At 37.9% G+C, this 23,441-nt stretch overlaps 1 protein-coding gene across 4 annotated transcripts in view; it reads left to right on the top strand.

Annotated features, from left to right (window-relative positions):
• CRY1 (cryptochrome circadian regulator 1) overlaps nucleotides 1–23,441 on the top strand; it is an 85,409-nt gene that overhangs the window by 1,366 nt on the left and 60,602 nt on the right. The gene's annotated exons all lie outside the window — the stretch shown is intronic.

Below are 23,441 nucleotides of genomic sequence, written 5' to 3'. Positions count from 1 at the left end.
AAGTATTAAATAGAACGGACTTAATTGCCCTGAGGCGAGAGAGTTCCGGCAGCCTGAAACACCTTGGCCTTCAGGTGTAAGTTACGTGTCTCTGCGCTCGTAGGAATTCTTCCTCTGGATTTACGGAGAATTCTTAGTGGTGGAGTTAAAGAAACACCCTTGCAGTTCTCAGTGGCCCGTGTGTTGATTTCCTTGGCCTCTGTGGCATTTGGGATTGCGGTTTTTAGTGTTTACGTTTGTGTGTTAACTCATAGTATGGAGAAAATCATTCATTCAGTAGAGTCCCGTCCAATTCTAGTTTTCTTCCACCTTGAGGTTGCCAGAGGAAAAGCAAGGGAAACATTTCTTTGCTCAGCTCTTCCTCTCAACTCCTCCTTGTGGTTGACTAGACAAAGCACAGTTTTTCTTTCTAGGTAAAGTATAATCCTTCCAGGATTTAGAGCACTGGAAGAAATCTTAGAGAATTTTTATGATCTTTTCCTGAAATGCCAGGCCAGATGATTGTTAGGCCCCGTGGTGGAAATGAAAGCATTCTTTCAACAGAGTATTGATCACCTACTGTATACCAGGGCTTCCCTTGTGGCTCAGCTGGTAAAAAATCCCCCTTCAAAGCGGGAGACCTGGGTTCTATCCCTGGGTTGGGAAGATCCCCTGGCAAGGGGAAAGGTTACCCACTCCAGTATAATGGCCTGGAGAAATCCATGGACTGTTTGGTCTTTGGGGTCGCAAAGAGTCAGACATGTCTGAGTGATTTCACTCACTATCACTCACTATATACCAGCCACAGCTTTAAACACCAGGGATACAGTAGTGAATGAAACAGAAATTCTTGTCCTTTTCTAACACATGTCCCAGAAAGTATGTCGTAATGTAGTGATGATAAATGATGTGCAGAAATACAGCTTTTATGTGTACAAGGGAGTGGGATTGGAATCAGGAGTTTAAAATATGGTGATAGGGAAAAACTTAGAGAAAGGGACAGTTGAGCAAGATGATGAAACAAGTAGTAGATTACAGATATCTAGGGAAAAGCATTCCAGGGAGAAGGAACTGTAAGAAAAAGGGCCTGAGGTGGAATATGCTTTACCTTTGGAAGGAACAGCAGAAGAAACCAATGTGGCTGGAATAAAGTGAGAGGAATAGTAGTGTGTGAGGTCAGAGATGTAATAGGGCTATACTGAGTACAGCTTTATAGTCAGTTGTCAAAATTTGGGCCTTTACTCAGACGAAAGTGGGGATAATTTTAAGATTATGAGCAGAAAAGTGATGTGATTTGATTGAAGTTTTTTTTTTTAAACTTCTCTGGCTGTGGTTCTGAGAACAGGCCCAAATTGTGGGGTGGAGGTGGACAAGAAGCAATAGACAGGTTAGGAGTCAATTGCATTCATCCAGGTGAGATATGATAATGACTTGGACCATAGTGATTGTGGTGGACATAGGGAGAAGAAGTCAAGTGCTGAGTATATTTTGAAGGCAGAATTCACAGTATTTATTGACAGATCTGGTATGAGAGAAAGAGAAGGAATTAGGAATAATTTCAAACTTTGATTTGAGAAACTAGAAGGGTGGAACTGATCTTTGCTAAGTGGTCAGTTGAAGAAGCCATTGAGAGGGTGATTTGAGTTTTCTTTTGAACTTGGTTAGTATGAAATGTTTATTACGCATCCAAGTGGAGATAGTAGATAGATATGTCTAGAGTTAAAGTTAGAGATCCTGGCAGGAGGTGTAAATTAGAGATTCATCACTTTATAGATAACATTTAAAACTATTAATCCATTCATTTATTGACCAAATATATGGTATGTATCTGCTATGTACTAGACACTTTTAGGTGTAGGGCATTTAAACAGAATAGCTAAAAAATCTCTGCTGTGTTGAAGCTGCATTCTAGTAGAGCCATGAGACTATATGAAAACATTTTGAAAATTTGTGTAGCTAGAAAAGAACTGAGCCCTTGGTACTTGAATGTGTTTAAATTGTGGACCTGTGGAAGCAGTAGCATAGGAGTTTGAGAAAGAACATCTGGTAAGATAAGAAAACCTGAAGATAATGGTGTCATAGAAGCCAAGTAAAGGAGGAGCGTGGCTCAAAGAAAATGTTTGACCTTTGTCAAGTTGCTTGTCATGTGAGATGAGGACTGAAAATTAAAAATCATATTTAGCAGTTTGAGATCATAATATTGACTAAAGTGGTTTCAGTAGTGTCAGGGGCAAAAGCCTTTTTGGACTGGCTTGAGAGAGGCTGAGAGGAGAGAAGGTGGGGATAACTCACATAGATAGCTCTTTTAAGTTTTCCACTGGGGGAGGGGGGATCAGAGAAATGGTGTAGAAGAAGGTGAACTCAAGAGAAGATTTTTTTTTTTTTAAGATGAGAGAATTACAGGATATTTGTGTGCTCATGGGAATAATACAGCAACTGTATATAAAACATTTTCTGTAGCAGAATTGGTGTCATCATTGATTCTGGGAAAAGGTAATACATGTTATATATTCTAATCTATTCATATCTTAACAGTAATATAGTAATAAGTCTCTCTTCATAATGTTAGGAGAATTAAATTAGTTAAAAGATGTAAAATGCTTAAAATGTGAGTGGTACTGCTGCTGCTGCTACTGCTGCTAAGTCACTTCAGTCGTGTCCGACTCTGTGTGACCCCATAGACGGAAGCCCACCAGGCTCCCCCGTCCCTGGGATTCTCCAGGCAAGAACACTGGAGTGGGTTGCCATTTCCTTCTCCAATGTGTGAAAGTGAAAAGTGAAAGTGAAGTCGCTCAGTCGTGTCTGACCCTTAGCGACCCCACGGACTGCAGCCCACTAGGCTCCTCCATCCATGGGATTTTCTAGGCAAGAGTGGTACTAGGAAGTGCTTATTTGCTGTTTGCTCTTAAATTGAAAGTCCTAGGTAAATAGTATCTACTTAAATGCTGCAGTCAGTTTCTTCTAGAGTACTTCATAAGTTTATGATATCTAGACTATTGAGTCCTGTAAATTAGGGGTTGTGTATTACTTAACTTTGTACACCCAACAACTCATATTGCTAAACAGTGAGTGAAATAAAACTGATAAGTATAGGAATCCCTTGGACAGCAAGGAGATCCAACCAGTCCATCCTAAAGGAAATCAGTCCTGAATATTCATTGGAAGGACTGATGCTGAAGCTGAAACTCCAATCCTTTGGCCACCTGATGTGAAGAACTGACTCATTTGAAAAGACCCTGATGCTGGGAAAGATTGAAGGCGGGAGGAGAAGGGGATGACAGAGGATGAGATGGTTGGATGGCATCACCGACTCAATGGACATGAGTTTGAGTAAACTCTGGGAGTTGGTGATAGACAGGGAGGCCTGGCATGCTGCAGTCCATGGGGTTGCAAAGAGTCGGACATGACTGAGCGACTGAACTGATAGGAATCCCATATTTTCCTTTTTAAAAAGGATGTTTTTTACTACTAAATATTGCCCTTGATGAGTAATAGATAGGTAAAGATGTAAATAATGAATAGAGACAAACTTTCTTCCACTGACGACTATATAAAAAGGAGGGACAGAGTTTTAGACTTTTCTCTCAGCATCAGTTTCAGTGCATTCATATAGTGGAAACTGTTTGTTAATGAAATGACATCCTGTAGTCAGTAGTTTTATGTTTAAACAACTTTGCTACCTTATTGACCATAGAATAACGTGCAAACTCCTTAACTTGGCATTCAGGCTGTCTTGTGGGTTTTGGTCTTCTTTCCTTTGTACCATTTCCTTTAATTAACAAAATTTCCTAGATTTTTGGATTTAGAAGAAAAACAAATTTTAAAGATCTATTTTGCATAAGAAAATTAACAAAATTATCTTTTGATGTTGCTGTAATTTCATTTAAAAAGGGTGCTTTCTAAAGCAACTAGAGAAAGAAGAACAAGCAAAACCCAAAGTTAGCAGAAGTAATAGAATCATAAAGACCAGAAATAAATGAAATAGAGACTAAGAAAACAATAGAAAAGATCAATGAAACTAAAAGGTAGTTCTTTGAAAAGATAAATTAACGAACATTTAGCCAGACTCAAAATATATTAAAAAGCAGAGACATCACTTTGCTGACAGAGGTCCATATAGTCAAAACTATGGGTCTTCCAGTAGTCATGTACAGATGTGAGATTTGGACCATAAAGAAGGCTGAGTGCTGAAGAACTGATGCTTTTAAATTGTGGTGCTTTTAAACCTGCCTGCTGGAGAAGACTCTTCAGAATCCCTTGGACTGCAAGGAGATCAAGCAGTCAATCCTAAAGGAAATCAACCCTGACTATTCATTAGAAGGACTGATGCTGAAGCTCCAATACTTTAGCTATGTAATGTGAAGAGCTGACCCTGATGCTGGGAAAGATTGGGGGCTGGAGGAGAAGGGAGTGACAGAGGATGAGATGGTTGGGTGGTGTCACCAACTCAACGGATATGAGTTTGAGCAAGCCTGGTGTGCTGCAGTCCATGGGTTGCAAAGAGTCGGACATGACTGAGCGACTAAACAGCAACAACAAACCAGACTCATCAAGAAAAAAAGGGAGAGGGCTCAAATCAGTAAAGTTAGAAATGAAAAAGGAGACATTACACCACAAAAGTACAAAAAACTGTAAGAGATTACTACAGGCAACTATATGCCAATAAAATGAACAGCCTAGAAGAAACTAGCAAATTCTTAGTAAGGTGCGAATCTCCCAAGACTGAACCAGGAAGAAATAGACAGTACAAGCAGACAAGTTATAAGTACAGAAATTCAGTCATCGATTAAATAACTCCCAATAAACAAAAGTCCAGGACCAGATATCTTCATAGGCAAATTCTATCCAACATTCAGAGAAGAATTAACACTTATCTTTCTGAAACAAATCCGAAAATCTGGAAGAAACACTTCCAAACTCATTCTGTGAAGCCACCATCACCCTAAAACCAATCAGAAAAAGGCACCACACAAAAAAAAGAAAGAAAGAAAATTACAGGCCAATGTCACTGATGAACATAGATGGAAAAATCCTCAACCAAAGACTATTAAATTGAATCCAACAAAACATTAAAAGGATCATACGCCATGATCAAGTGGAATTTATCCAGGGATCCGTGGATTTTTCAGTATCCACAAATCAATCAGTATGATACACCACATCAACAAATTGAATAATAAAAACCATATGATCACCTCAGAAGATGCAGAAAAAGCTTTTGATAAAATTCAACATCCATTTATAATAAAATTCTCCAGAAAGTGGGCATAGAAGGAACATACTTCAACATACTAAAGGCCATATATAACAAACTCACAGCTAGCATGTTGTTGTTGTTGAGTTGCCTGGTTGTGTCTGATTCTTTGCTACCCCATGGACTGCAGCACACCAGGCCTCCCTGTCCCTTTAGCATACTCAGTGGTAAAAAACTGCTTTTCCTCTAAAATTAGGAACAAAACAAGTATGTCCACTCTCACCACTCTTATTCAGCATAGTTTTGATGACACAAACAGATGGAAAGATGTACTTCACTGTCTTTTCGTTTCCATACAAATGTAAAAATTTTTATTCTAGTTCTGTGATAAATGCTATTAGTAATTTGATAGGGATTGCACTGAATCTGTAGAGTGCCTTGGGAAATATAGTTGTTTTGACAGTGTTGATTCTTTCAACCCAAGAAAACAGTACATCTTTCCATCTGTTTGAGTCATCTTTGATTTCTTTCATCAGCATCTTATAGTTTTTGGAGTCCATGTCTTTTCCCCTTAGGTCAGTTTATTCCTAGGTATTTTATTCTTTTTGATGCAATAGTAAATTTGATTACTTTCTTAATTTCTCTTTCTGCTCTTTTGTTGTTAGTATATGAAAACACAACAGATTTCTGTGCATGAATTTTGTATCCTGCAACTTTTATCCTATTCATTGATCAGCTCTAGCAGTTTTCTGGTAGTGTCTTTAGGATTTTCTAATTTGAAGATGCATGAATCTAGTGCTCATAGCAACATTGTTTACAGCTGCCAAAATATGGAAGCAACCTAAGTGTTCATCAGCAGCTAAATAGATAAAAATGGATAAAGAAAATGTGGTATGTGGTGTGTATATACACACACACAAAATTAAATACTATTCAGCTATTAAAAATTCAGAAAATTTGGTGTTTTCAATAACATAGATAGACTTGGAGGGTTATTACATTAAATGAAATGTCAGAGAAAGAAATGCTGTATGATATCAGTTATATATGGAATCTAAGAAATACAACAGAGTAGTGAATATAACAAAAAATAAACAGAATCGCAGATATAGATAACAAAGTAGTGTTTACTAGTAGGAAGGGAGAGGAGGAGGTAACAACTATTGAGTGTAAGGTACACTGCGAGGATGTATTGTACAACATGGAGAAAATAGACAGTATTTTGTAATGATTGTAAATGGAGTGTAACCTTTAAAAATTGTATAAAATAAAGTAAATGCCTTAAAAATCTCAATTTCTTTATCTGTACTCTATTTTATAAACTTCGCTCTTATTTTTTTAGCCATATTATTGACATGTAGAAGAACCCAAATGAACTTTTTGGCCAACTCAGTGTAATTGACAAATTTGAAACTGTATATATTTAAGATGGACAATATGATATTTGATATATGTATACATCATGAAGCTCATTTTTGATTATTCTGTTTCACCTTTTATTTAACCCTGTCCTCTTTTTAAGTTGCTTCCAAACAACATATAAACATGCTTAAAACCAAATTCTACAAAGAGATAAATAACAACAAAAAACAAACAGGAACAAAACCTACGCTTGACATTCCTCTCCTGAAGCTTTATTTCTCAATTCCTTTATAGCCACACTTCCTAAACAAGAATGTCTAACTCAAACATGGGTCTAATGCTAGCTCACTCCATGTCTTTATCTCCTACTCAGCCTTGAACCCACTCTAAACTTGGTTTCACCCCACCTTCTCCACCAAAACTGTTTTCATTCAAAGGACACTTAAAAACTTTTCATTCCTGGACTTTGAAATTTTTGACACATTTGACCATACTGTCCTGTTCTTCCCTCTGCTTTGGTTAGAGGACTCTCCTGTGTTTGTTTTTCTGCCAGAGTTGTTAGCGACCTTCCCTTACTTCTGTTTCTCTGTTCAACCCTTAAGTGCTCCTTAAATCTGTAGTCTCTACCTTCTTTTCATCATTTTGAGGTAATCTCTCTTCATAAAGTCGGTTACCATCTATATGCTCAGAATTCACAAATTAGTGTCCTCAGCCCAGATCTCTCTCTCACCTGATCCCCAGATATGTATCCACTGTAATATTCCCTCCATATTTGAATCTTATGGAGGGTTTATTACCCTAAACTCGGTTTGCTCAAAACCAAGTTCATCTTTTCCCTTACCTCTTTCTCAAAAACAAACAAAAACCCCAAACTGACTTTTCTTGTGTTTCCTATCTTCATAAATAACATTGCCATTTGCCTAGTTGCTTATATAGTTTACATATTAGGTTGTTAATTGTGTATTAATTTATTCAATGAATAAATGTGTGCTCCTACTGTGTGCCTGGCTTCCCTGGTAGCTCAGTTGTTAAGGAACCTGCCTGCAATGCAGAAGACCCCGGTTCAATTACTGGGTTGGGAAGATCTGCTAGAGAAGGGATAGGCTACCCATTCCAGTATTCTTGAGCTTCTCTGGCTCAGCTGGTAAAGAATCTGCCTGCAATGAGGGAGACCTGGGTTCAGTCCCTGTGTTGGGAAGATCCCCTGGAGAAGAGAATGGCTACCCATTCCAGTATTCTGGCCTGGAGGATTCTATGGACTGTATAGTCATGGGGTTGCAAAGAATCAGACTTGACTGAGTGACTTTCACTTTCACTGTACGCCAATCACTTTTGCTAATTTATCTGGATAAAATGGTAGTCAACAGATAAATTCTCTGTCCTCAGGGTGTTTACAACGTAGGAGGGATATATTCAGAAATAATCACAGAAATACATTTTTCTGTCTCCGCTGCTACTTTAGTCTATACTACTATCTTTTTTGCATAGATTTTTCATAGTTTATTGTTTGCTCTTCTCTGATCCCTCCTTTAGACAACAACCAGAGTAAACTTTTAAAATTGCTGATATGATCATGTCCTTTACTAATTTTAAAACTTTGATGACATTTATTTACCCTTACATAAAGGTTCAAATGGGGCTTCCCTGGTAGCTCAGCTGATAAACAATCTGCCTACAATGTGGGAGACCTGGGTTTGATCCCTGGGTTGGGACGATCCCCTGGAGGAGGGCATGGCGACCCACTCCAGTATTCTTTCCTGGAAAATCGTCATGGACAGAGGAACCTGGTGGGCTACAGTCCATGGGGTCCCTAAGAGTCAGACACGACTAAGCGACTAAGCACACACAAAGGTTGAAAAAGCCATAACATGGTTTAAAATATCTGTGTAATCTGGTCTTCTGCTTCTTTTCCCAGCCTCTAGGGATTGCTTCACCGAGGCATTTGAAGCCTTGAAGTAGGAGATGGATCTTATTAAACAGAGGAAAGAGGGGAGGGAATTCCAGACTGAGGAAATGACATAAGGGAAGGTTCTATATTTTGATAATGGTGAGGAGGTTGATGTAACTGAATCATATGGGTACATAAAAAGATAGGTGTTATTTAGTATTCTTTTGGTTCCATGCTTTAGATGGTTGCCTTACTCAGATGGGCTTAAGCAGAAAGAGGGTTTATTGCCATGTGTAATTGAATGATCCAAGGGAAATTGGCTTCAGACATGGCTTGATGCTAGGGCTCAGAATGGCTGAAGTCTCAGCATCTCCAAACTTTACTTATTCTACATTGGCTCTTCAGGCAGTCTGTCCTCTGGTGGTAAAATATAGCAGTAACAATAGCAGATACAGAGTAATAAATCATTTGCTTCTGTCCCAGAAGTAGCAGCAAAAGTCTGTGGCACTTCAGTGGCTCGACTGAATCAGTCATTGTGAACCTGATATCTGAGCTGAAGTTGTATGCTTCAGCTCGACTGAGCTGAAGTAGAATAAGTAGGAAGTAGGTGGATGCCCTAAAACCACAGAGGTCTATTATATGAAAACTCAGATCAGAAAGTAGGACCAAGTCAGAAAAACTTTGACTTCATTCAGGGAAATATAACTTTGGCATCTGAGTAAATGATGGAGGAAAGAGACCCAGTAATAGTGTGGAAGCTTTATCAGCAATTCACTTGAAAGATAATACAGACTTGAATTAGGGAAAGAGCTGTAAGGAAGGGGAAGGTTGCAAGAGAGTAACTGTAGAGCTGCAATAGATAGTTTAGGTGACTGTCTGTAAAAGGCAGTTTTCATAGTGGAGTGTGAGGAAGAGAGTCTTATATTCATAAGATTCTCATGTTATATGCCTCTTTGACGATTAGACATTGATTAAATTAGATAACACAGGCATATATCATATTTAGATGATCTATCTAAATATGTATCACCTAAACTCATGATGAATTTGATGTGCTGCTAAGATGCCAGCATAGGAAATGGAGAAAATAGAAGTTCAAGTTTGGGGATCATAGACATTAGAGCTGTGGTCATGGGAATAATTCCTGTACAATTAATAGGTTAAACATAACTGATGATCCTGGATGGAATCAGACACATCAGTACCTTGAAGAATACTGTATTTAAGATGCATAGGAACTGGTGAGACTGAAGAAAATCAGAGGAGTCAGGAGAATGATGTATCATGGAAACCAAAGGTGGTAAGAATTTTCCTTCATTGTGCTAAAGAAGGCAGGTTAGAATGAGTTTTGACAGTTATGCAAGAAAAATTTGTCAAAGACTTGAAAATGGGCAGAAGAAATTACCGTGTATCTGAATGCCCTAGATACTGTGTATCTGAATGAGCACTGAACGCTCTAGGACCTAGAGGACCCTCTGAGAATTATATTACTTTGATTTAGAGATATGTATTTTTGTCCTTGGTTGACTAGATTGTTTTACAACTCTGCAAAAAGGGGCAAAAGTTAAGTGGTAGAAAACCAATAATGGAACAAATGTTCCCTACCCATACCAGTGCAGTTATTCCTGTTCATGCCATGCAAATGAATTTCATAGACTGGACAGTATAAACCTCTGAGAGTCAGATTCTCATTTGAACCAGATTTAACATCTTACTGGTTGCTTCATTTATTAATGAGTTAAATAAAACCTTTCTCATATTCATTTCATGTCTGAATGAGAGTCTACTGCAAGGAGATCAAACCAGTCAATCCTAAAGGAGATCATTCCTGTATATTCATTGGAAGAACTGATGCTGAAGCTGAAGCTCCAGTACTTTGGCCACCTGATGCAAAGAGCTGACTCATTAGAAAAGACCCTGATGCTGGGAAAGATTGAGGGCAGGAGGAGAAGGGGATGACGAGGATAAGATGGTTGGATGGCATCACTGACTCAAGGGAGGGTCATGAGTTTGAGCAAGCTCCAGGAGATGGTGAAGGAGAGGGAAGCCTGGCGTGCTACAGTCCATGGGGTTGCAAAGAGTCGGACACAACTGAGCGAGTGAATGATGAGAGTCACGATTTGACCATTTTGCAAATTATACTTTAACTGTTACAAAGGCCTTTGGTAAACTTGGAGAAAGCAACTTTAATGTAGTTGTAAGGACAGATATCAGACTGTGTAGGATGTTACAGAAAGTGTGTATGTGTGTGTCTGGCTGGTGTATGGAGGATGGTGAAACTTGAGGGACTGGTGGAGAGAGTTTTTATGGGAGAAGTAAGACAAGCTGGATGCACAGGTTCTGGACAGTCTGAGGTAAAGTGAACTTTGGGTAGATCATTAGATTTACAGTCAAGGCAATGAAATCACCAGACTTATAGTCCAGACAGGATGATAAAGAGAAAATAAAATATATAGAAGTGTGCCCTGCTTCATGTATCGAATTTGCACTGGTCATCTAATTTACTTATGGTAATATACATGTTTCACTGCTGTTCTTTCATATTGTCCCACCCTCTCCTTCTCCCGCATAGTCCAAAAGTCTGTTCTTTACATCTCTGTCTCTTTTGCTGTCTTGCATATAGGGTCATCATTACCGTCTTTCTAAATCCCGTGAAAGTGAAATCGCTCAGTCGTGTCCGACTCTTTGTGACCCCATGGACTGTAGCCTACCAGGCTCCTCAGTCCATGGGATTTTCCAGGTAAGACTACTGGAGTGGGTTGCCATTTCCTTCTCCAGGGGATCTTCCTGACCCAGGGATTGAACCCAGGTCTCCCGCATTATAGGCAGACACTTTACCATCTGAGCTACCAGGGATATATGTGTGTTAATATAAAGTACTGGTGTTTCTTTTTCTGACTTACTTCACTGTATATAATAGGCTCCAGTTTCATCCATCTCATTAGAACTGACTCAAATGCATTCTTTTTTATAGCTGAGTAGTATTCCATTGTGTGTATACACCACAACTTGCCTATTCATTCATCTGCCAATGGACATCTAGTTGCTTCCAAGTCATAGCTATTGTAAATAGTTTAAGCCAGCTTTTTCAGTCTCCTCTTTCACCTTCATCAAGAGGCTCTTTAGTTCCTCTTTGCTTTCTGCTATCAGAGTGGTATCATCTGCATATCTGAGGTTATTGATATTTCTCCTGGCAATCTTGATTCCAGCTTATGATTCATCCAGCCCAGCATTTTACATGATGTACTCTGCATAGAAATTTAATAAGCAGGGTGACAATATACAGCCTTGATGTACTCCTTTCCCAATTTGGAACCAGTCCATTGTTCCATTTCCAGTTCTAACTATTGCTTCTTGACCTGCATACAGGTTTCTCAGGAGTCAGGTAAGGTGGTCTTGTATTCCCATCTCTTTAAGAATTTTCCACAATTTGTTGTGATCCACACAGTCAAGGCTTTAGCGTAGTCAGTGAAGCAGAAGTAGATGTTTTTCTGGAATTCTCTTGCTTTTTTTTTACAATTCAACGGATGTTGGCACTTTGCTGTCTGGTGGCTCAGACAGCAAAGAATCTATGTGCAATGTAGGAGACCTGGGTTTGATCCCTGGGTCAGGAAGATCCCCTGGTGAAGGGAAAGGCAACTCAATCCAGTATTCTTGCTTGGAGAATTCAATGGTCAGAGGAGCCTGGCAGGCTATAGTCCTTGGGTTTGCAAAGACACGACTGAGTGACTAACAGTCATTAGGGAATGCAAAGCAGAGCCACAGTGTGAATCTACTTTACACCCACTAGGATAGTTATCGTAAAACTTCTTTTAAAGGAAAATAAGTACGGGTGAGGATGTGAAGAAATCTGAACCCTCCTACATTGTTGGTTGGAAGTGTAAAATGGTATGGTCACTGTAAAAATTGTTTGGTAGTTCCATAGAAAGTTGTAAACAGAATTTCTCGTGGCTGTGTTATGAGTCATACCATGTGACCAAGCAGTTTCACTCTTAGACTACCAGAAGAATTGAAAGCAGGTATTGAAACAAAAAATTTTTTATGAATGTCCATAGCAGCTCAGTGCACAGTCACCAGAATGAACTGATGAATGGGTAAACAAAATGTAGTATATCCGTACAATTGAATGTTATTCAGTGGATAAAAAGGAACTACGACCTGGATGAATGTCTAAAACATTGTGCTAAATGAAAGAAGTCAGACACAAAAGATCGTGCATTAAATTATTTCATTCGTATGCAGTATTCAAAATAGATAAATCCATAGAGACAGAAAGCAAATGAGTGGTAGCCAGGAATCGGGGAAGGGAGAAATGGAGTGATTGCTTAATGGGTACAATGTTCCCTTTGGGGTGATGAAAACGCTTTGAAACTAGAAGAAAGATAATGATTATGCAACATTATGAATTGAACTAAATGCCACTAAATTGTACCCTTTAAAATGGGTAAAATTATGTGATGTGTATTTTACCTCACAAAATTACAAATGACTTTCTTATATAGTAGAGATTGGCTAACTTTTTGTATAAGGGCCAGATGATAAATATTTTAGATCTTAAAACTTCCATTATAGCTACGCAAATTTCCTGCTGTAGCATGAAAGTTGCCATAGAAAATATGTAAATCAAATGAACATGTCTGTGTTCCAAAAAAATCTTTATTTACAAAGCGGCAGTTAGCTGGATTGACCCATGGCCTTACTTTGCTGAGCCTCTGCTACATATACAGAGTCAGTTAGAAAGTATCATAGTAAGAAAAATCCTATTTTTAACAACAACAAAGAGAGATGAACAATACCCAGTAATAACTTGAATTCAGATACAAAGAGATTGGTGATTGGATAGCTTTTATTTTTCTTGCATAGCTCTTCAGTCTTTTTATCTCATTCTTCTGTTCTATCATTTTGTCTCCAAGCATTTGATAAATTAATTTGATGTTCTTTTTAAGTTCATCTGAAGATGCAGATCTTTTTGGCAGATTTTTCTTCTTGTTGCTTGTGTTCTGTTTTTATATTAATATTCTGGGTTTTGTAGTTTTTTGCCTGCTCTGGAATTATTTTTGTGTTATTTACATTAACATTGTCATGTTTCTTCTTTTAATTTTATTCACGTTTAATGTGGGGAACTATATTTTACTTTTATAAACATTTAAATTAAAATGTAGTAAAAATCATTTTACCCAAAAAAGTCAGTAAAATCACTTTTATATATCTCTGAGTTTTAATGCACAGAACATTACAACCATCACTAAAATCAAGAACCAGAATGGTTCCATCATTCCTGAAAAATTACATCATGCTAGCCCTTTGTATTCAAACTCCCCCCTCCAATCTTAGCCCTTTAGCAACCACTGATCTATTTTGTGTTTTCCAGAATGCCATCGCATGTTGCCTTTTGAATTTGACTTCTTTTATGTGTGTGTATGTGCTCAGTCACTCAGTCATGTCCAACTTTTTTCGACCCCATAGACCATAACCTACCAGGCTCCTCTGTCCATTGGATTTTCCAGGTAAGAATTACTGGAGTGGATTGCCATTTCCTCCTCTGTGGGGTCTTCCCGACCCAGGGATTGAACCCATGTCTCCTGGTCTCCTTCATTGGCAGACGGATTCTTTACCACTCAGCCACCTGGGAAGCCCCTTGGCTTCTTTCACTTAATATCAAACATGCATTTGATATTCATCCATGTTGTAGGTAGCATTAGTTCATTTCTTTTCATTGCTGAGTAATATTCTATTGTATAAATGTACTGCAGTTTGTTTATCCATTCCCTAGTTCATTGACTATTTGGATTGTTTCCAACCTTGGCAGTTACAAATAAAGCCACTGTGTAGCAAAGAGTTAACATAACAGGCCTAAGATTGCTGTTGCTAAGAAGCCTGTTTGCACGGTTGGCTCTTGGCTATTGTCTGGAACTCGGATTTTGAGAGTGTTCCCACCATTCTCTAACTGATGAGGGTGATTTATGTGCCTAAACTGTGTGCTAAGCACCTTCTTTCTTTATTGAAGTATGGAATTTTGATACATACTATAAGCTACTGTGACTGTATGACCAGCCCCCAATAAAACCTTGTACTGCTGTGTCAGGGAAGTTTCACTGGTCGATAGTACTTCACATACACTATCATAAATTCATTGATGGAAGGATTAAGTGCATGCATCCTGCTGGGAGAGGACTCCTGGAAGTTTTCATCAGGTTTCCAATTTTACCCCTTGTGCCTTTTTCCTTTGCTGGTTTTGTTTCGTTTCCTTTCTCTGCATTAAATCTTAATCCTAAGTATAACTAATTATATGCTGAGTCCTGTAAATTCTTCAAGTGAATCACTGAATCTGGGCATTGTCTTGCGGACCTCCAGCATAACCACTATAAACATTCACACACAGGCTTTTTTGTGTGAACATGGTTTTCATTTTTGCTTGAGCACATATCTAGGGGTGAGATTGCTGGGTCTTATGGTAAGTGTTTATTTTACCTTTATTAAAAACTGCCAAATTGTTTTTATACCATTTGCAAATACAAATGGTACCATTTTGCATTTCCACTAGCTATGCATGAGCATTCAAGTTGCTTCTTATCCTTGTCACCATTTGGTATTATCAGGCTTCCCCACCACCATTCTGATAAGATGTAATGGCATCTCATTGTGGTTTCAGTTTGCATTTTTATGTACTTATTTCTCATATCCATATAATCTTTAGTGAACTGTATGTTCTAATCTTTCGTTTTTTTAAAATTGGGTTATTTTTTATTGTTGAGTTTAAAGAGTTCTTTACATATTCTGGATCCAAGTTGTCAGATGTGTGATAAATGACTTGCAAATATTTTTTCCCCATCAGTAGATTATCTTTTCATTCTTTTAACAGTGCCTGTCAAAGAACAGTTTAAAATTTTTAAGTAAAATTCTATTTGTTAATTTTTTCTTAAATGGATTATGGTTGTAATGCCATGCCATATGTATTGTCTTTGCCTAATCCAAAGGTGCAAGGATTTCTCCTGTGTTTTCTTTTAAAACTTTCATAGTTTTACATTTTATATTTAGGTCTTTGATTTGTTTTTAGTTAATTTTTTTGTAAGGTGGTGGTGTGTATCAAAGTTAATTTTGTTGCATATGGATCTCAATTGGTTCCAGTACCATTTGTTGAGACTATCCTTTCTCCATTGAATTGTTTTTACACCTTTATCAGAACTCAGTGAATGTATGTGTATTCATATATAAATGAATTTATTTTTGGTCTCTGTCTTCTGTTCCATTGTTGTATGTATATGTCCTTTCACTGAAAACCATACTATCTTGAAATCACATAGTGTGATTTCTCCAAATTTGTTCTTTTTAAAAAATTTTTTTTGTCTATTCTTTTTCCTGTGTTTTATAAATAAATTTTACAATTAATTGGTCAGTATTTACAAAAAATCCTGCTGGGATTTTGATTGAAAGTACACTGAGTCTATAGCTCAATTTGGAAAGAATTGACATCTTAACAATATTAAGTCTTTCAGTCTATAAACATAGTATATCTCTCCATCTATTTAGGTCTTTTTTTTTTTTCCCTCGTGTGTCTTGTAGTTTCAGCATGTAGACTCTGGGAACTGTTCTGAAGCCTTCTGTTTTGTTAAAGTACCCGTGTTTTCTAACTCCTTCCCTATTTATTTGAGACCTTTTCAGTTTTTGCCTGGAAACTATACTTGGAGCTGAAACATTGCATTTAATCTACTTCTCTTTACTTGGTGGCATTGGGGGGCAGTGTGTGTGTGTATGTGTGTATGTTTTGCTTAAAGGACAGCTCCATTAGATTAAACCTTTTGCTTTAGAGTTGAGTTCTGCTGTGTGTTACCTGGTGTTAAAATTCTATTCTGGGGTCTTTTCTATCTAGATTAGGAAATACCTTTTCTCATGGGGACATACTGTCAGGTTTTGAATTGTGAATCTTCCTCAATTTGGGGCCCTTGAACTGTTTTCAACATTTGAAGTCTGCCATGGTTGTTTGATTCTTTAAACAAAGTTCCCTCTTTCCCCAGGGGTATTTGCTTCTCCCCAGGCAAAAAGAAGCAGTTTGAGGGGAATAAAGAGTGGAATTCATTGAAGAAAGATCGGAAAGAATGGAAAATTATTATTTTTTTAAGAGTCAAGAAGAGACCCTCTGAATCCCTTCATCTAAAATCAATAGTTGCTTACATTTTGGCACATTTTCATTCATAGTTTTTCCTTGCTATGTTTATCTTTCTCAAAGTTAAATATTCTTACAGTTTGAACTGTCAAAAAATGCTAAGGCTCTTTAGAAAAAAGCAGAACATACTCATTTTTGACCCTTCTCCAATCATCTTCTTCTCAACCCGCACAAATAACTGTTGGAATTTTTATTGGAATTGTAGTGTATTAAATCTGTATGAATTAGGAGGAATTGATGTCTTTGCCCCATTGCATCTTTCACTTCATTCTATAGTATATTTCTTCATTTACTTTGTTTATAGCTACAATTTTATTGAAAGATATTTTTCTCCATTAAAATTTTTTGTACTTTTGTTACATTTATTCCTAGATTCTTCATTTTCTAATGCTGTTGAACATAGTATCCAATTTTAATTTATTCCAAACTTTATTAATTTAAAAAAAAATGATTTATTTGTTAGGAGAATATAGAGATGATTTATATCCATTAATGTTTACTTCTTATTTACCTATAGAGTGTCAAATTTTCTAAGTATACATCATATCATCAAATAATGGTAATTTTGTTTCTTCCCTTACAATCCATCTATCTACCTTCTGTTTATTTGGTTTTTATTTGTTTAGCTGATTGGTATTTGTTTGTCTAACTGCACTAACTAGGATCTCTAAGAAGTATTGTATAGAAGTGGCCAGAGAGTAGTAGTTTTTATTGTCTTAGCCCACTTTTTAAAGGGAATCTTTTAATATTTCTCCATTGAGTGTGCTTTTTGCTTAGATTTTTCATTAGTAGCTTTTTATCAGAATAAACCAGTTAAGAAAAATTATTTCTAAGTTTCTAAGAATATGTTCATATAGGTGATTAAATTTAATCAAATACCACAAATATATTCTATGACTTTTAGGATTTTGTTTTGAAAAGGATAAAATATACTTAATTTTTCAAAGCCTAAAGTAGAACTTTCTGGAGTTATTTCTCCACTGATCTCCAGTAGCATATTGGGCACCTACCGACCTGGGGAGTTCATCTTTCAGTGTCCTATCTTTTTGCCTTTTCATACTGTTCATGGGGTTCTCAAGGCAAGAATATTGAAGTGGTTTGCCATTCCCTTCTCCAGTGGACCACATTCTGTCAGACCTCTCCACCATGACCTGTCTGTCGTGGGTGGCCCCACACGGTATGGCTTACTTTCATTGAGTTAGACAAGGCTGTGGTCTGTGTGATCAGATTGACTAGCTGTCTGTGATTGTGGTTTCAGTCTGTTTGCCCTCTGATGCCCTCTCTCAGAGTCTAATAACTCCAGAAAGAATGAAAGGATGGGGCCAAAGCAAAAACAACACCCAGTTGTGGATGGGACTGGTGAGAGAAGCAAGGTCCGATGCTGTAAACAGCACTACTGCATAGGAACCTGGAATGTTAGGTCCATGAATCAAGGCAAATTGGAAGTGGTCACACAGGAAATGGTAAGAGTGAACATTGACATTCTAGGAATCAGTGAACTAAGATGGACTGAAATGGGTGAATTGAACTCAAATGACCATTATATCTACTACTGTGGGCAAGAATCCCTTAGAAGAAATGGAGTAGTCATCACAATCAACAAAAGAGTCTGAAATGCAGTACTCGGATGCAGTCTCAAAAACAACAGAATGATCTCTGTTCATTTCCAAGGCAAACTATTCAATATCACAGTAATCCAAGTCTATGCCCCTACCAGTAATGCTGAAGAAGCTGAAGTTGAACAGTTCTATGAAGACCTACAAGACCTTCTAGAACTAACACCCCCGAAGGATGCCCTTTTTATTATAGGGGACTGGAATGCAAAAGTAAGAAGTCAAGAAACACCTGGAGTAATAGGCAAATTTGGCCTTGGCATACAGAATGAAGCAGGGCAAAGGCTAATAGAGTTCTGCCAAGAGGATGCACTGGTCATAGCAAGCACCCTCTTCCAACAACACAAGAGAAGATTCTACACATGGACATCACCAGATGTTTAACACCGAAATCAGATTGATTATATTCCTTGTAGCCAAAGATGGAGAATCTATACAGTCAGCAACAACAAGACCAGGAGCTGACTTTGGCTCAGATTATGAACTCCTTATTGCCAAATTCAGACTTAAATTGAAGAACGTGGGGAAAACCACTAGACCATTCAAGTATGACCTAAATCAAATCCCTTATGATTAAACAGTAGAAGTGACAAATAGATTCAAGGGATTAGATCTCATAGAGTGCCTGATGAACTATGGTCGGAGGTTCGTGACATTGTACAGGAGACAGCAATCAAGTCCATCCCCGAGAAAAAGAAACGCAAAAAAGCAAAATGGCTGTCTGAGGAGGCCTTACAAATAGCTGTGAAAAGAAGAGACGCAAAAAGCAAAGGAGAAGAGGAAAGATATAAGCATCTGAATGCAGAGTTCCAAAGAATAGCAAGGAGAGATAAGAAAGCCTTCCTCAGTGGTCAGTGCCAAGAAGTAGAGGAAAACAATAGACTGGGAAAGACTAGAGATCTCTTCAAGAAAATTAGAGCTACCGAGGAACATTTCATGCAAAGATGGGCTCAGTCAAGGACATAAATGGTATGTACCTAACAGATGTAGAAGATACTAAGAAGAGGTGGCAAGAATACACAGAAGAACTGTACAAAAAAGATCTTCACGACCCAGATAATCACGATGTTGTGATCACTCACACTCATCTAGAGCCAGACATCCAGGAATGTGAAGTCAAGTGGGCCTTAGGAAGCAACACTATGAACAAAGCTAGTGGAGGTGATGGAATTCCAGTTGAGCTATTTCAAATCCTGAAAGATGATGCTGTGAAAGTGCTGCATTCAATAAGCCAGCAAATTTGGAAAACTCAGCAGTGACCACAGGACTGGAAAAGGTCAGTTTTCATTCCAATCCCAAAGAAAGGCAATGCCAAAGAATGCTCCAACTGCCGCACAGTTGCACTCATCTCACACGCTAGTAAAGTCATGCTCAAAATTCTCCAAGACAGGCTTCAGCAAAACGTGAACCGTGAACTTCTAGATGTTCAAGCTGGTTTTAGAATAGGCAGAGGCACCAGAGATCAAATTGCCAGTATCTGCTGGATCATTGAAAAAGCAGAAGAGTTTCAGAAAAACATCTATTTCTGCTTTATTGACTATGCCAAAGCCTTTGACTGTGTGTGGGTCACAATAAACTGTGGAAAATTCTGAAGAAGATGGGAATACCAGACCACCTGACCTGCCTCTTGAGAAACCTATACGCAGGTCACGAAGCAACAATTTGAACCGGACATGGAACAACAGACTGGTTCCAAATAGGAAAAGGAGTACGTCAAGGTTGTATATTGTCACCTTGCTTATTTAACTTATATGCAGAGTACATCATGAGGAACGCTGGGCTGGAAGAAGCACAAAGTGGAATCAAGATTGCCTGGAGAAATATCAATAACCTCAGATATGCAGATGACACCACCCTTATGGCAGAAAGTGAAGAGGAACTAAAGAGCCTCTTAATGAAAGTGAAAGAGAAGAATGAAAAAGTTGGCTTAAAGCTCAACATTCAAAAAACAAAGTTCATGGCATCCGTTCCCATCACTTCATGGCAAATTGATGGAGAAACATTGGGAAAAGTGGCAGATTTTATTTTTCTGGGCTCCAAAATCCCTGCAGTTGGTGACTGCAGCCATGAAATAGACACTTACTCCTTGGAAGAAAAGTTATGACCAACCTAGACAGCGTATTAAAAAGCAGAGACATTACTTTGCCAACAGAGGTCTGTCTAGTCAAGGCTATGGTTTTTCCAGTGGTCATGTATAGATGAGAGAGTTGGACTATAAAGAATGCTGAGCGCCGAAGAATTGATGCTTTTGAGCTGTGGTGTTGGAGAAGACTCTTGAGAGTCCCTTGGACAGCAAGGAGATCCAACCAGTCCATCCTAAAGGAGATCAGTCCTGGGTGTTCATTGGAAGGACTGATGCTGAAGCTGAAACTCCAATACTTTGGCCACCTGATGCAAAGAGCTGACTCATTTGGAAAGACCCTGATGCTTTGAAAGATTGAGGGCAGGAGGAGAAGGGGACGACAGAGGATGAGGTGGTTGGATGGCATCACTGACTCAATGGACATGGGATTGGGTGGACTGCAGGAGTTGGTGATGGACAGGGACTGCAGTTCATGGGGTCGCAAAGATTCGGAAACAACTGAGCGAGTGAACTGAACTGAATGTAAAACTTTTGACTTCCTTCTGCATAGTACAGGGAGTCTGAAATCTCATTTATCCCATCCCATATGTTGAGATTTGCTCTGTGTTTTAATTCTGTCCTTTTAAAATAATTCCATTAGGCATTATTACATAATTATTTTGTAAAGTCAGAGTTCATTTAAATTTATGCATTTATTTACTACTTTCTTTTTTATTTTTCTTACATACTAGGCAGTCATCTGAAATCACTTTACTTCTGTCTGAAACATATTTAGACTTTCCTTTAGTGAGATCTTTTAGAGACATGTCTTTTCATTTTTTATTATAATATGTCTATACGTTCATCTCAATTCTTTAAAAATATTTTCATACATATAGACTGCTGTGTTTTGGGTTGTTTTCGTTTTTCCAGCTTATTGAAAATATAGTTCTGCTTTCTGGTTTCTACTGTTGCTATAGAGAACTGTTGCTCCCTTAAAGGTAATCTGTCATCTATCCCAATGCTCTAGCTTCTTTGAGGACTTTTCTCATTGCCTTTGGAAATTATTGATGGGGAATTCCTGAGGGTCCCTTTCTTTGGAGAGAATTTGAACTTACTTCTTAGCCATCCGTCATTGCAACTTGAGGTACACTTTAATGTTTTGGTTTGAGGTTTCTTGTACTATCCTGATGATTTGTATTTGGACTGCATATCTGCCCCAGGGCTGGTCAGTGCTTATGAAGGTTAATTTCTTTTTGTTGATTTTCTTCCCTTTTTTTCTGCTGAATGCTACGGGCAACCTCACCACTGTGTGGTGTGAAGGAGGACTTTATATGTTTACTCATTTCCTGAGGGTTTGTGTAGTGTTTTGGCATCCTGGCCACTGTTTTGGGCTATCTTCTTTTAAACCTTCTATCTTGGACAGATCCTAGGCTTTGTCTTCTGTTTCCCTTGTGTCATGAGATGATTAAAACCACTCTTCAGATGCTTTAGGGTTAGCAAATGCTCTTAGGGCAAAAGCTGATTATGTGTTCTACTTAGCTTTAGTTTATTAATTCCTTATTGTCTTGTCAGGTCATAGCTGCTTTAATAAGATGTATTTTTATATGTTAAAAACAAATATTTTTATTTCTTTTTAGTGGGAATATTGATCTAAATAATTAAGCCATTACTTGAAATTGAAACCCACTTATTTTTGTTTATGATCCAAACGTAAGTAATGTTATTATTTTCCCTTTTCAGTCTTCAGTTCAGTTCAGTTGCTCAGTCATGTCCGACTCTTTGCGACCCCATGAATCACAGCCCGCCAGGCCTCCCTGTCCATCACCAACTCCCGGAGTTCACTCAAACTCATGTCCACAGAGTCGGTGATGCCATCCAGCCATCTCACTCTCTGTCGTCCCCATCTCCTCCCGCCCCTAATCCCTCCCAGCATCAGAGTCTTTTCCAGTGAGTCAACTCATCTCATGAGGTGGCCAAAGTATTGGAGTTTCAGCTTCAACATCAGTCCTTCCAATGAACACCCAGCATTGATCTCCTTTAGAATGGACTGATTGGATCTCCTTGCAGTCCAAGGGACTCTCAAGAGTCTTCTCCAGCACCACAGTTCAAAAGCATCAATTCTTCGGCGATCAGCTTTCTTCACAGTCCAACTCTCATATCCATACATGACCACGGGAAAAACCATAGCCTTGACTAGACGGACCTTGGTTGGCAAAGTAATGTCTCTGCTTTTTAATATGCTACCTAGGTTGGTCATAACTTTCCTTCCAAGGAGCAAGCGTCTTTTAATTTCATGGCTGCAATCAGCATCTGCAGTGATTTTGGAGCCCAAAAAAATAAAGTCTGACACTGTTTCCACTGTTTCCCCATCTATTTGCCATGAAGTGATGAGACCAGATGCCATGATCTTTGTTTTCTGAATGTTGAGCTTCAAGCCAACCTTTTCACTCTCCTCTTTCACTTTCAACAAGAGGCTTTTTAGTTCCTCTTCACTTTCTGCCATGAGGGTGGTGTCATCTGCATATCTGAGGTTATTGATATTTCTCCCGGCAATTGTCCTCTCTTTTTGTTGTGATGAATTTGTCAGATGTTGATTGATTATCTTCAGAGAACCAACTTTTGTCCTTACTGATCATCTTTCTCTTTTCTTTTTTTATTTTTATTTTTTTTAATATTTAATAAATGGTACAAAGCACAATGCCATAAACATAAACAGTTAATGATCATCTTTCTCTATTGTAGATTCGTTTTCAATTTCATTAATAACTCCTGTTACTTTTATTTCTTCCTTCTGATATCTTTTTCTTACTCTTAACTTCTTGAGATGCATGTTTAAGCTGATAATATTTAGCCTTTTTTTCCCCTAATATAGACATTTAGATGTTAAATATACTTCAATATTACTATAGTATTTATTTATAATATTTATTATGTTTCAAATGTAAAGTTTTTCTAATTATCTTTTTGGTATTAATTTTTAGCTTAGATACATAAAGGTAAAAGAATATGCTCTGCAGTATTTAATTCCATGAAATTTGTTTAGACTTTTTTAATGTCCTAGTCAATTTTTTTTTTTTTTAAGTTCCATGTTAATACTATTCTTCCTGCAGTAGTCTACTACTGTGATTGTGTGGAGTATTTTTTTTCCCCTCATCAGGTCAAAGTTGTTAATGTGT

The sequence above is a fragment of the Moschus berezovskii genome, chromosome 6 (assembly GCF_049115385.1).
Source record: "Moschus berezovskii isolate FMDL1 chromosome 6, NW_MosBer_1.0, whole genome shotgun sequence".
Classification (NCBI taxonomy): domain Eukaryota; kingdom Metazoa; phylum Chordata; class Mammalia; order Artiodactyla; family Moschidae; genus Moschus; species Moschus berezovskii.
Note: the sequence above shows the minus strand (reverse complement) of the source record. Positions and strands in the feature narration are given on the sequence as shown.